This window comes from Carassius carassius, chromosome 3 (assembly GCF_963082965.1).
Source record: "Carassius carassius chromosome 3, fCarCar2.1, whole genome shotgun sequence".
NCBI classification, from domain to species: domain Eukaryota; kingdom Metazoa; phylum Chordata; class Actinopteri; order Cypriniformes; family Cyprinidae; genus Carassius; species Carassius carassius.
Window position 1 is genome coordinate 13820249 of NC_081757.1, and position 14932 is coordinate 13835180.

Below are 14932 nucleotides of genomic sequence, written 5' to 3' on the forward strand. Positions count from 1 at the left end.
ACAGACAGATGAAACTCAGGCACAGGTTGTGATCTGACTAGCTATTATTGAACTCAAGATTTGGTGCAGAAGGCTGACAGGCAAACTGTGGAGCCAGAGTGGGCATAAACCCCTGTGACTGTTGGAATTACACTTTGAGCTGCAACATGATGACTCATTATCCGTAAATTACAAGGCTTAGGCCTGTTTCACACATCCTGTATCTGCAGCATGTAAGCTTTAAAAACGAAAGAGTTTATGCTGCGTAATACATCTGAGGCTCTATGGGGGCTGTTTTAACCAGATGGGTGACTGGACACATGCCCAGGGCAGGACAAAAAAGGAAATAATGTCAAAAATAATTATCCAGCTACGCTTTGTGTATAATAATAAAAAATAAATAATAAATTTGTCAAACTACAACTCAACCAGCCGTATTTGTCCACCAATGTCACTGTCCAGCAAGAGTGGTTATGAATTTACTGCTGTCTTTGAGCTTCTTGTATTATTATAATTACTGTATAATTTTCCATCCGTTTTTGCATTTTAAGTAAAAATAATAATAATTACAAAAAATAAACTGCATTTGTGTGAAAAATGTATAAAAATATATATCATATAGTTTTTTAATAAAATAAATTAACAAAAAGGACAGCAAAATGGGCTAAACATATGCAGTATGAATACTGCGATATGATTCTGTAAATATGGGCATGCATATGAATATGTGTGGCTTATGTGTGAAGCTGGCCTTATACTGTCATAACATACATTATTAAGAGGCACAGAGAACATAGAGAAAGAAAAAAAAAACTAACTATACTGTCACACTTCTATTTTCCATTTCTATTGTGGGAATGTACAGTTTATGTTTTTTTTCCTCCCATCCTTCCTCAGACTCAAAAAGCTACTTCCTAGCACAGTAGTAGTTATGCTAAGAATAGCCTGACCTTAGCAGGGAGCATTTACTTCGTCACGACTCCATAGTATCTAATCCAACAACAGTTGTACACATGAATTACCCACAGCGAACCATACATTTCATCTCACGACCAGCTTTTCTAGTCCTTTTACTTTACAAGCCTGAAATCTTGATAGGATGATGACAGGTAGGCTATATAGTCTGCTTATTTTGGAAAAGGCAATGTAGTCTGACAGTGTATAAAAGAGTCTATAAGACAATATGACTAATAAGACACTCTGACCCCTGGGTGATTTCAGGAGGAAGAACTTTGACACTGGCTTTCCATCAGTCAACACAACCTACAGAGAACAAACCTTTCCTGTTTTGAATCCAACTCTACCTCTCCTGGGTTTCAACCATGTCTGCTATGACAATACACCTAAAGCACCAAAATGGTTTGAATAGAGTGGTTCCTTTTACTCTGAGAACACTACAGAATAATGGCTGTGCAAGAGGGCCATCAGCACTAACGGATCACGTCTGGACTCTGGAGAGAGACATAAAAACTGAATGTCACAGGGCAATTACTCCTGCAATCTAGTGTTCAAAAGTCAGCTCTGTAACGCCACATGTTCCATCAAGCAGCACCCCCCCGCCCCTTCAAATTTTTCTCAACTTTTCAAAAGCTTACCAGAGCACATTTAGAATACAGCAAGTTCACGAAAATGCTTTAACATTAATTATAATTAAGCTACTGGTTAAGAGGGTACTGCAACTAAAAATAAAAATCCTGGTATTGAGTACCAAGCCTCATTTGGTTCCAAACCCATTCAAGAGTTCCCCAGTTTTAAATGTGACCATGCTGTGACCAGTTTGATGTGAAGCTGTACTTTATACATTGCTGACAAATACTGACAATAGACAATGTGGCTACAACTTAAGAATAATACAGTGCATGAGTCTATGGAAAAAATGCTTTTTTGTCTGTTTTAGAGGTTGACATCTCATTGCCACTATTGCTTTGATTGTACAGAAAAAGAACACCTTTAACACCCTTCAGTGTTCTCCTTTTGTGTCCCACAAAGGGGTGGGCGATATGGGAAAAATATAATCTCACAATTTTTTATTTTTGTTTTTTTAAATATCACCATTTTTTCTAAATTCTTGTTGGTTTACGATAACGGTTCATGTTGGTTTTACTATTTTGCAAGTTGTCTGAGCATTACAGCCAAACTAATTTCCCTATTATAAAGACAAAGCCTTTCAAAGTATATAAAAAAAAATAAAAAAAAGATTGGCAGAAATTTAGGCCAAAGAGGGCAAAGATAAAAATCTTTGTTCTTATTTTTTAATAACAATGATAAAAGAATGACAAAGATACACATTACACATGAAACAAGCAGTGCTTTATTTTCAGGTACAATACATGGATTTCTCGGCGACGTCATCACTGCTTGCGCACGCAACCAAGAGGCAAAAGACCCGCGCTCTTCGTACCGGAGTAAATGGTTTAGGTGGTGGTGTTGTCGCTAGTCAAAATGCCAAGGAGTTGTTGCGTTGTCAATTGTACCAACCGAGGCAGTGCTGGGTGCATCACAGTATGTCCGGATTTTGATTCGTAAACAGTTGGACGTTTTACATAATGTTATATTAATAATATATTAATATGAAACACAAACAAACAGATCCAACTCTGAAATTGCAATTTATTATTGAGTCAACAAGAAATTACAAACAATGCGAAATCTACGTTAATTACAATGTTCTTTTACTGAACTCGGCATAACAGATAGCGGTTTTCTGCCTCCTGGATGCGCGCGCATCTGGTATTGTTTGTATACAAGAAACCCGTGTATAGGTGTATTTAGCAGGAGCATTCAAGAAATTGAATGAACCAATGTAAAAATAAAATACTATATGAACTGATTCCTAAAGCAACTGTATTAAATTTCTTCAGTCAAGAGCAGTGGGTGATTTTTCTCTTTGTGTTTTGTTGTTTTATTAACGTTAAATAGTTCACCAAAAAAATATTAATTCTGTCAGCTGTCTGTCAATTCTGTCATAGTGTTTTATTTTTATACCACCATTTACTCAAAAGTGGTTTTACACCTGAATGAGTTTCTTTCTTCTTCTGAACATAAATGATATTTTGAGGAATGTGGAAAACCAAACAGCTGCTGGTTCACAGTGATTTCCAGAGTATTTTTTGCTACTATCAAATTCAATGTGGACCAGCAACTGTTTGGTTACCCACATTATTCGAAATATCTTCTTTTGTGTTCAGCACAAGAAAGAAATTAATATGGGTTTGGGACAACATGACAGTGAGTAAATAATAACAGAAAAATAAAATTTTAGGGTGATCTATCCCTTGACAGCAATGACAGTAGTTCGCATGTTTAATAGGCCTACTGTACCTTTAAGACCTTCACGCATCTAATTAAGGCACATATATGTTTTTCTCTCAACTGTTTATTTTCATTTTAGACAATCAACTTGAGTCTACATGTAAACCTTGTGTGTTTTGACAGTATTAACGCAAAAAGTAACTTTCAAGTTCAATAATCATGCACTGTTTGACAGTCTCTTCCAGTTCCCAACAGTCAGCATAAGTGAGGAAAAAAAGGTGTTTATTACATTTGAAATCTGGATATTTATCTTACAAAAACATATGGATTCACTACAGAGGGCCTTTATTCACCCCCCGGAGCCATGTAAGGGGTGTTTTATTACAGATGTGCACACTTTATTTCACGTCTTCTGAACAGTTGACAACAAACACCCATTTACCCCATTGAAAGCCTTGGAAGAGCAAGGACAATTTTTTTTATAGAACTTTTATATATACAAAAAAAAATTCAAAATACCAAATTAATTCTTAGCAATGCATATTACTAATCAATAATTAAGCTTTGATATATTTACGGTAGGAAATTTGCTAAATATCTTCATGGAACATGATCTTTGCTTAATTTGATTTTTGGCATAAAAGAAAAAAAATAAAATAAATTTCACCCATACAATGTTTTTTGGGCTATTGCTAAAAATATACCCCAGCAACTTAAGACTGGTTTTGTGGTCCAGGGTCACATATCACTCAACCACTAACTTTAACGATAAAATACTACAAAATATCTGACCATCAAAGAAGAACAAAACACGCACATTTGCAACACTATCAAGACTTCACACTTCTCAATGGCTGAGACATTTTAGAAGCAGAAGAAATGAAATTCCCGCATGCAACTCTGCCATCCACCAAGTGTCATTTCAAGAGAAAAATCTGTGTCTTTCCTAAGAAACATAAAAAGTAAACAGCAGGGCACCTTTCTCAGCATACAGGTTCTGTTCATCTTCTGATGAATGCATTTTGACAGATGAATGAATTTTGACAAAAGCTGAGAAACACCTGACCTGATGGTTTGCAGCTAGCTGTTGCACAGCTTTAATCATAAAACACTTTTGCAAGATGACACTTTTCTCATCTTGACAGATGCTTAGGTTGTGAGATAAAACAGTAATAAAAGAGATCAAAAACAAGGCCAGAAACAAACTGCTCAATTGGCAGAGAGTGAGTGGGAGGAAGGTTGAAAAAGAGTGTGTGTGTGTGTGTGTGTGTGTGTTTGTGTGTGCGTGTCTTCTGTCTGGGAGTATCAGTGCAGACTGTTTGTCCACCTGTACAGCATTGATAAAATCCTCCTCTCATCTTGCTGTGGAGAGAGAGAGAGAGAAATCAGAAGCAATACTGCCTCAGAGGAGCAGAACGCTCCAACACTCATTCCAATTCCACACACATTAGTGCTCCACCTCCCCAACTCTCCTATCTACTTCACTCTCAAGACAAACTCTTTTTTTCTTCCCCCAGCGTTCCTCTCTCTTTAGCGCTTAACATTCAATGCAATGTGCAAACTGAAAAAAAGGTTCAATGAACTGCTTGATTACATGACTTCATGCCAGCAGTTACCTTCACAGTTTAGTAGGTTGTTACAGTTATGGTTAAGATTAGACCGTTCGCTTATGAAGATTAGATATTCTAGTGACTTCCTGACACTTTTAGAACTTGAATTTTGAGAGTAAATTTTATAGATAGTTCATATGCTATAGCATTAGCTATATTTTTCACACAAAAATCTCACTATATCAGAACACTGACAACAATTCAAACATCAGTACCAAAATTCTGTTAAAACTCTGAAGTCACTGAACTGGACTGACCTTCACACGGTTACATTGCTGAGCGTGTATCCTATTTAAATACTTTTCTTACCACAAACTAATCACGATTATTGAGTCACATGCCACAGTCTTATAACTAAATGCCATAGAGCTCCTTCAGAGCTTTATGGCTGGCTCAAGCACTTTAACAGCAGTTTTTCGGCCAAAGCGTCCTCCTAACCTCAAAAAATATGTGAAGTGCAGCATTCGTTTGCTGACAGATGAAACAAATCCTAAAAGAGACCCTTTACTTGGCAAAAACGAGTAATTTGCCCGCCCATCTTTAGCCCGGTTACCTGGAACTAGAGTCAGCCAGTGAACCATAGCTGAGAGGCATAAAGGTGTAATGACAGGGAAGTGATGTTTTATCAGAAGCAAATGGGACAATTTTGCTCTATTAGCTAAGGCCGAGAGCAGATTCAGTCCTCTACAGATCAGCATTTTCTGCTCCACTATTCAGTGGTGAAGCTGAATCTACAGCACCAGATCAAAAAAAGAATATTTTACACTACTTCAAATGGGTGAATGATTACTAGTACTATTATGTATTTCTCTTCCAGTGTCTTTGTGAATGAACACAACAAAATAAACAAGTACAAAACACATATGAAGATTAAAAAAAAAATGTGACAAGGGAACTGGGTAAAGCATTAAGTATGAAGTTTAGGTTGACGACACAAAATCTTAATTTAGATCCCTTCTACTGCAGTAGACAAATATGAGTTAAAGGTCTGTCCAGGATAGGCCCGTACAGACGTATTTATAGATGGCAATATATATAGTTCAGGGCTTTTCAGAATGCATAGACGCATAGAGAAAGGCATGACTCGGTGAAAGGAGGGTGGACACTGAGCTCTTTTGTTCTGGCACAAAAAAGGCTGCTTCATTTCTGCCTATAATTACCCCTCATGTGAGGAAAAAAGCTCCGGACTCCCACACAAGGATAACCGCAGAGCTGTCAGAAGAAACACATGACACCACTGGATGAGAAGAATGGAAGGCCTGAACACCACTGATGATGTTATTTGTTGAAAATAACAGTGAACAGCAAACTGAAAGTTATTTACATGTCTTTATATTCTATACAGTACTTGCAACAGCCTGTGATTACACATCTTTTATTGCAGCCACCTTCACATAACATTTATAATCAGTTGAACTCTGTTTTGTTAAACTGAGCTGCTCTCATCTGACCTCCAGATGGGAAAATGCTCAAAACTTTAGTTTGTTGTTCGACAAATAAGCTAATTTATTTTCAATCAAGGGTCATAATAGAAACACAACAATAGACTGAAAAAGATTGGTGTTGAAACAATTTTCAGTCAGATAGCAAGTACATTTCTCAAATAATTATAAAGAAATAGCAAGTAACTCACTGGATAAAGGAGAAATTTCAAAGAAGAACGACTGAAATAGTATTTTCTTGTAAAATGTAGTATAATCTTTGAAAAATCCATCAGGGAGTATTCAGAAAAAATGATCATCAATATCTCAGATTCAGCCTTGGACCACATTGTGAGGTCACCAAAACAGCATAGCACACATTGTTCAACAATTTGGGGTTGGTAAGAAGAAATACAATTTTGCAACAATTTAAAAACATTTATTGCCAATTCAATGTATTAAATTTCTTAATCACTTTGATTGTTACAAAAAAAAGTCTTACCTAGGGATGTTCATTTTAACCAGTTAACTGACCGTTAAGAGTTTTGACCAATTAATACAATCAGTTAAACGGTTTAAAAAGTCATTTATTTATTTATTTTCAGTAATTTATAAAAATATTTAAAAAGGTTCGCTGCATGGTTAAAATATGCTACACGTATACATTTTTTTTTTTTTCGAGATAGAGAGGGAACTAGGTCTAATATGGATGCAAAATGTTTACCAACATTATAATTAGCATTTTAAACATAGCTAGGCTATTTCAGTTCCCCTCACTCCACAACAAATCCTTACAATTAACAGTATTTAAGAACAAAAATAAAAAATAAATAAAGAAGTTATAGCAATATAAACAAGTCAAAAATTAATTTAGGCTAAAACGAAACTGAAACCAACATTGGCTCTCTCATTCGACACAAAAATCAAATGTTTCCCAAAGACTATAGAATACACTGTGTTTCCATATTCGCGATGTATTTAAATGCCAAATTATTATTTATTATGTAGCCTACTTCACTCGAGTTCCAATGCACATAAAACAAAATGTTTTGCATTACATCATGGCAGTACGGTGATAACACTTAACAGCACAGATTTTACTTCATATTTAAACTGAGCAGTGTGTTTTTTTCCATATGTTTGACTGACTGGATTTTATTATGATAATGAACAGGCTACATTGTCAAGCGTAGCAAAGCTTAACTGTATGCGCGTATGTGGCACCAGCGCAATCACTTGAATTTTTTCCTTCTAACAGTGGAAGCAACAAGGGCACAAAAATGAACTGAAACTGAGTTTTTCGTTAATTTTCTTAAGTAAGGTAAAAATATTTCTAGTATGTGACTAATATATATATATATATATATATATCCTAGCTTTATTATGTTTTTCTCTGCTTGCAGAAGTGCTACAGGTGTCTGATGTGATGCATGTGAATCCTCTGTTCTGCTGTTTGCTGCTTTTTGCGCATGTAAAATGAATCCCGGCCAAACAAAAGTTAGTATTTTTAAAGGGTCACAGACACTTATCAGTTCTAATTGAATTCAATTCTAATTTAAAATAATCTTGTTGGTTGACGGTTAATAATCGGTTAACGAGCGTCGGTTGTCGGTTAGCGAAATTAACATCCCTACCACCCACTTTTGGAACCACAGAAATGTCTATGTTCAAGTCCTAACTTTTTCCCACAAAATGTAAATCATGAACCTGTCCGTTCATATCACTAAGTCTTTCAACAGAAAATTAACTAAATAGACAAACATCGCAGCCAGTTTCGTCTCCAATGTTTGCACCTATAAAGAGGTCACTAAGAGCTGTGGGTTTTTGTTCAGAACACGATGATGCACAACAACTCTATTTCTCAGCTCAGCCAACACAATAATACACGAATAGTGAACTATTAAGAACAAGGTTGTCCACATTTCATAATGCCACCAACACTACTGACTGAACAAATTTAATAGGAGGAAACAAGATGAATGAAGTGTGAAACATTCCACTGAAAATCACAATCAGTATGTCACTTAAATCTTTGTATATCTCTACACACTGAAGTGTGAAGTTGAACTGGGTGGTACACAGTCAGAAAATTACAGGAAGTGGAAACAGCTTGGCTCATGATTTATCATGCCATGGCAGGGTTCACAGAGCATGTGTGAGGGGTCTGTGACCTTTAAACTCGCTTTCCTTTAGCCTATGCCAGAAGAGATTACAGACAGAGCTCTGTGGAGAAACCACACATAATGACAACTCAGACTTACAGTTAAGACTTTCAAAGGGTATGAAGTGACAAGACAGAAACTAATACCTGGGATTCAAAACAGAAAAGGAATTACAGGGTTTCTGGAATTGGATTGGTCTAGCTCAAGTAACATTTTAATAGTATCCTCCAAAACCCTCTATAAAATGAAAAAAGTTATATCAAAATGTTCTTCATAAAGGCCAACCCTGTATTTTGCCAAGTTAATCATAGCAATAAAGTTTGATTCAAACCCCTGGATAAACTACTGGTCAGACAAATCAGTTTTTGTCTTGGACCCAAGCTGTGGGCAGTTATTGGTGGGTGTTTAATAGCATAGAGACATTGTTTTTTTCTGATGGCAAGATCTGGACTACATGAGCTGGACTGAGCAACTGGTAAGATGTGCTCCACTTCATTTCTCTCAAACTGAGAAAAATACTCTTATTTTCAAGTAAGTGATCCTGGGAACTCGGCAGCCAAATATTCTCCACACTTTACAGAGAACTTAAGTGGACTGAAAGTGATACTGTGGCAAAAGGAAGTGGCAATTTGTCCCCGGAACTAGTGTTGTCAAAAGACCCGGTACTTCAGTACCAAGACGGTACTAAAATAATTAAAATATTATGGCACCAGGTTTTTTTTAAGTATCGGTGGTAACTTACTGAGCACCCAGTCAACGTGGTTCTTAATGCGCTATCCGGGAGTTGCGCAGATGTGCTCTCTTCTTAAAAGCACTGAGACGTGGCGACATCAAAAGGATGAAACCAGAGTATGTAAGCGGAGTGGAGCGGCAACAATTTCACCTCCGCACTCAGAGCATTTAATAATCACTCTGGGTTTACAATTTCCTGCTCCACTCCGTGCTCACTGATACCAGAAACACGGCTCCGCCTTCACAAAAAATTTCATTTGTGATGAAAATAGCAGTACATTTTCGTCAGTTATTTTATCTACAGATGAATGCAGATTTTTGCTTATTCAAAATCAGTTACAGCTGAAGTAGCATTGTAAGATTACATTTGTTTGAATGCATTATTGCGAAAGTGATTGTGTGTGAATGTGCTGTACCCATTTAAATCATGCCTTATTCTGAAAATAATCAGTAAAAAGAACAGACAAAATCCTTGAGAACTAGCATGTAACTTCCCGCTCGGCTATTGCCGTCATTATAACCTTCTGATTTGAGAGATCCAACTGTATCAAGCTATAGCTAAATATGTTTTACATGTAAATTCTTGCTAAATATGCACTTATATTACGGGCTGTTAACATGAATTGTGATGGAGCAGTGGTGGAGCGCTCTTGGAGTGAGTGAAAACCACGATGCTCCGACTTTTAAAAAAATCTGCTCCTCGCTCCGCTCATATACTCTCTTTAGATGAAACACACCAAACTACCAAAACACTTTAAAGACAGAAGCCTAGATCAAATGAAAGCATTCAAGCAGCTAAGTTTCATTCTGTTTCCCATACATTGATTTATTTGTAGTGGCCCGCCACAATATCAAAACCGATCGCCACAAATAGATTTTCCAAAAGGTTTTGACTTCGTTGAATAAACGTGAGCATTGCGTGTGTCAAAGTCGAAACCCAGTGTGAGTGTTTGTTTTTTTTAATCACTGTATTTCAAAAGGAAATCGTCTGTCTTTGAAAATTATGTATTTCATTTTTATTTCATCTTGCCTGTAATGCCTGAGCAACGATTGTGAGCGCTGGCTAAGCGCTTATTTGATTACAGCCGTTACCGGAGAAACCTCTCTTCCCCCGCTCTACAAGCACCTCCTGCTGGCAGAGAATGAATTTGCATATATGCCGACACAAATAGCGTGCAAGGCATTTTTTAATAATCGTGTTTTTGCTTTGGTACCAAAACTGGTACTGAGAACGGTATTTTCACTGGTATTGGTACCGAATACTGAAACTTTAGTACCATAACAACACTACCTTGAAAACAATTAAAAGGTCTATCGGCTAGAATTATGTTGGTTCCTTTCTCAAGTCAGATTTGTTTACTTATCCCTATCAGAAAATACAGGAACTGCCAAGCTTTGCAGTGGAGAGGGTAAACGCCTGACTGGGTGTTATCGTAATGACACAGGGCAGGCTGGGTAAAGAGAAGCTAACTGTCTGGAGAAGCTGTTTGGTAATGCTCAAAGTGGAATTGGTATGAGGAACAGTAATCTGATTATATATGTAGCACTATTTATAGACAGACAAATGCCAATCACCTTCTTAAACAACAAAACTGCTGTAAAGAGATATATTTAAGCTGGTACAATGTCTGCTGGACAACATTTATATCTTACACATTCAAAGTGCCATAACATTATGATCATTATTTTATGATCATGGAAACTAGGGTTGGGCTGACAGACGATGCTATCGTCCATCGCCGTTTGGTAATAAATATCACGATGTTAAGCCGGCACTGTAAACCCCCCCCCCCCCCTTTTGAATGCACGATCGCCTTTTAGTTTCACCTTCACTTTCGAGATATATAGATCAGTGGTTCTATAGTATGTTTTTTTTTGTGTGTGGAGACAGTGTATAAGGATTCGTTAGTAGTTTTACCTTATAATTCATGCTTTGGGGACAAATATTTTTGAATTTAACATCAGCAATATTATTTCAATACTTAGTATGTCTTAAATATGACAGTAGTAGTCGTCATAATGGCTGATGCCAATGCTCAAGGTAATGCCAATATCTAGTTACAATTAAATGTGATAGGATGCAAACTAAATTCTCTCATATACTGTATATTTTTATGGAATATCACATTAGCAAGAGTGCTGCTGTTTTGAAAATCAGCTCAACCATGATTTGGCCACAGGCACAAGACTGCACGAAATAAAATTTGTGCTGATATTGCGCAATCCATTTCATTTCCTGCTGGTTATGCACAGCTTTGAGGTCTGTAGTCTGCACAGCAATGAAACCAAACAGAATGGAATCAAAAGATAATCAAAAAAATCAAAAAAAAAATTTACATTCATTGCTGATCCTTTCAGGACCAAATGAAAACAAAACTACACAAATCAATTAAGAGGAAAAAGAAAGACATTGTTGAGAATATGACAAATAGGGTTGGGTATCGATTGGGTTTTTTACGATACCGGTGCCATTTCGATACTTTGAAAAGGGTAACGTGCCTGAAATTATATATGAAAAAAAGCCACAAAAACTATGGATAGCATTAAAGAACATTAACTTTCACACGCTCCTTGTGTTTCCCTTACTCGAAGGCTAAAAAATGTATTTCATGATCTGGGTCATTGTTTAATACAAAACCACACATACTGTTTCTACTGTATCCCTGTCAATCACTGTTCTGTGAATGACTGTATGGTCATTGTTTCTAAAGTAGCACAGTACAGTACGTTGCAAAAATCTTAGGCACATTAGTATTTTCACCCTAAAAAAGGGTTTTAAGCCAGTTATTTCTATCTTTTGCTATAGTGTGTCAGTAGGAAATATCAGTTTAAGTTTCCAAACGTTCATTTTGCCATTTATTTTAATAATCTAGTGAGATTCCTGCTTTGCAGGAAGGTTTCTTCAAGCACTTTGAGATACGACCACAGTTCATCTGGATTTAGTTTGTCTCAGTTTCATCCGTTTCTTCATGTAATCACAGACAGATTCGACCAGATCTCCAAGTGGAACACTGGCTCTTTTCAGACTGCTTGTGCATTCAAAAATCTCACGAGATTATTTTTTAAAATAAAGGCAAAATGAATGTTTGGAAATGTAAACTGATATTTTCTATTGACACACTACAGCAAAATATATAACTAACTGTACGAACACCATTGTTTGGGATGAAATACGAACGTGGCTAAGACTTTTGCACAGTAGTGTATGTATAAAATAATTATAATTAAATTAATTATAATTAAAGTATGTGTTCATATGTGTAAAGGGCTAGATTTTCACTGGAGAAAACCACCCCTGTGTGATGAGTGGTGAACGGAGTGAAAACTTTACAGTAAATGGGAAACCTATTGCTCCCCCGTTACCTTTTATAAACCGTATTTATGACAAAGAACTATCATTTCTTTTGGGAGTGTCATTTTGGGTTGTTATCTCAAAATTCAAAGTCTGAAACATAGTATCGACTTTCTGTGAAAACTTGAGCTTAGTAGACTGAATATGAGGTGATCTTCAGCCTGTGCATGTGTGTTAGATCCTCTTCTGCACAACACAGCTCATTACTGCTTTGATTCATAATTTGGAGGTAGTATAAAGCAGTTTTAGTGGTGATGTGAATACACTACATGATAACCACTTTGCTAATCATGAAACACACCTACAAGTCATGACAAAAATAACCAAAAACAACCTTATGATGGACAAATAATAATAACAACAACAACATTCAAATATAAAAACCCTTTTACCATCAAGCAACCCTACAAAAATATAGTACTAATAGCACTGGTCTGAGAGAGAAGGTTATCAGTCAACTCTGCTTTCAGTTATTTATTATTCATATCCAGCCTTTCGTAAAAATAGCACCAAAGTTAAACGTACAAAATGTTAAAATACACAGCCTTTTTCAAGATGCAACTTGCTCATTTTGCAGAAGTATGAGCAAGACAATATTTCAAATAAACATTACTTAAACTGTTTTTGTCTACTGGATATTTTGCCTAACAAAAAAAGAAAAAAAAAAATGAACATCTAATGTAAGCTGCATTTACCAGCATAAGACTATTTTCACTGGTGACTGATAATGCTAGACCATGGGCACCTCATACAAGAAGGTGTCTTTGTGGGAGGATCCATCTAGCAAGTTGAAGAAGCTGCTAACCACATGAAAACAACCAGAATCACATAACATTGCCATATGGCTTACAAAAACATTAGCATTCGAGCGTAGTTGACTTGCTTTTCAACTGGCTTGACGCACGGGGGAGTATTCAAGTTGCTCAATAACAAGCAATTTCATCACTGGATGGTGTAATCTTCATCAACTTCCCACAGTACACACAGGCACCATTAATCTACAACAGACGATGCTACAGTACGTATGGACACTGACCATATCTGTTACCTTCTCTTTTTATCCACTCTTTGAAAGAAAACTCAAAAGGCTGATGGAAAACAGCTCACTGATGTTGATGTTGCAGGCGCACAACAACATGTTTGAGCTTTATAGCCAAAGGGGATGTCAACAAAGCTCTTTATGTTTTCACAGCTGGTTAACAAAAGCAACAAAGAGCCACCTCAAAATGGATACTAAACATAAAAAGGAGTAATATGGCCCACATATTGAGAGATGAATTAAACTTGTTTATGATTCATCTAAGGGCATGTTTACATTTGGCAGGTTTTATTTAATTAAAATGAACTCTTTAGTGTGGTTCTGTTAGCGTGAACTGCCATTAGCTGGTAGAAATGGTCATACCAACATGTACACACATACAAAATGTACACCATAAAAGACATCCAATCAGGTTACTGTGTCATGATGCCTTTGGCATCATTAGGTTTAGTGTTAAAAATGACTGTGTGAACGCTAAGTGGACCAGGACTAAAAGTATCATTTACTTTTTCATTTTGAACAAGTTTCAAGTTTAATTAATTTATATGATTTACACTGACATTTCTTTATTTAGCTCCTCTCTACTCAAAATTAACTATAAAGTGTAAACAAACCCTAGATCAGCTAGAAATAAGCTTGAATTAAGTTTTCCTATTTTCTCTATGCATGAATAAAAAAGTAAATATTTCATGGGAGATTAAATATTTGCACAAAAAAGGGCAAATATCAAAGATTGAGAATGTGAGACATCTAGGAAATCAGTGACATCAAGGGCAGAAATGGTGGCAGATAGTGTATGTCTTAAGCCCAGGGACACAAGAAATAGATGAGCACCAAATACTCTGGAAAAAATAAAATCCCACTGCAACAAACTCAGTCGAGCCAAGACAGGTCCCTAAACAAAGCTGAACTGTCAAGAATGCTTACTAATAAAAGGAATGCACCGTATTTCATCCTGATGAATCAGTTCATTGCCCAATGGACTTTTTAGTGAGTACGAAAGTACTAATGCATACAAACAGATACAATTAAATTAAATACACTTGATTAAATTACACTTCTTCAAAATTAGCCATCTTCAGCAGCCCAAGTAAACTTGGCTGTGAAGTAGTAGCAGATATTTAAAATATGAGGAAATAAAAGGAAGACCGATAGTGATAAAGACTTCACTTCCTGTCTGACAGCAAGGAAGGAGGGCACAGTAGGTTTACTGCTTCAGAAGTGTACAATAATCTATTCAATTCAATTCCTTTAAGTGTATGCAGCAACTCTGTGTTTGACCACACAAAGCCATGATTATCCAAACTACAACAGTCAGTTATTTGTTGTAGTTGATTCATTGTTCAGTAATTTATGAAAACATGTACAAAAAAGTGAACTAGACT

At 36.3% G+C, this 14932-nt stretch overlaps 1 protein-coding gene across 2 annotated transcripts in view; it reads right to left on the reverse strand.

The window, feature by feature from the left end:
- adam10a (ADAM metallopeptidase domain 10a) overlaps positions 1–14932 on the reverse strand; it is a 57843-nt gene that overhangs the window by 42228 nt on the left and 683 nt on the right. The window lies entirely within an intron of this gene.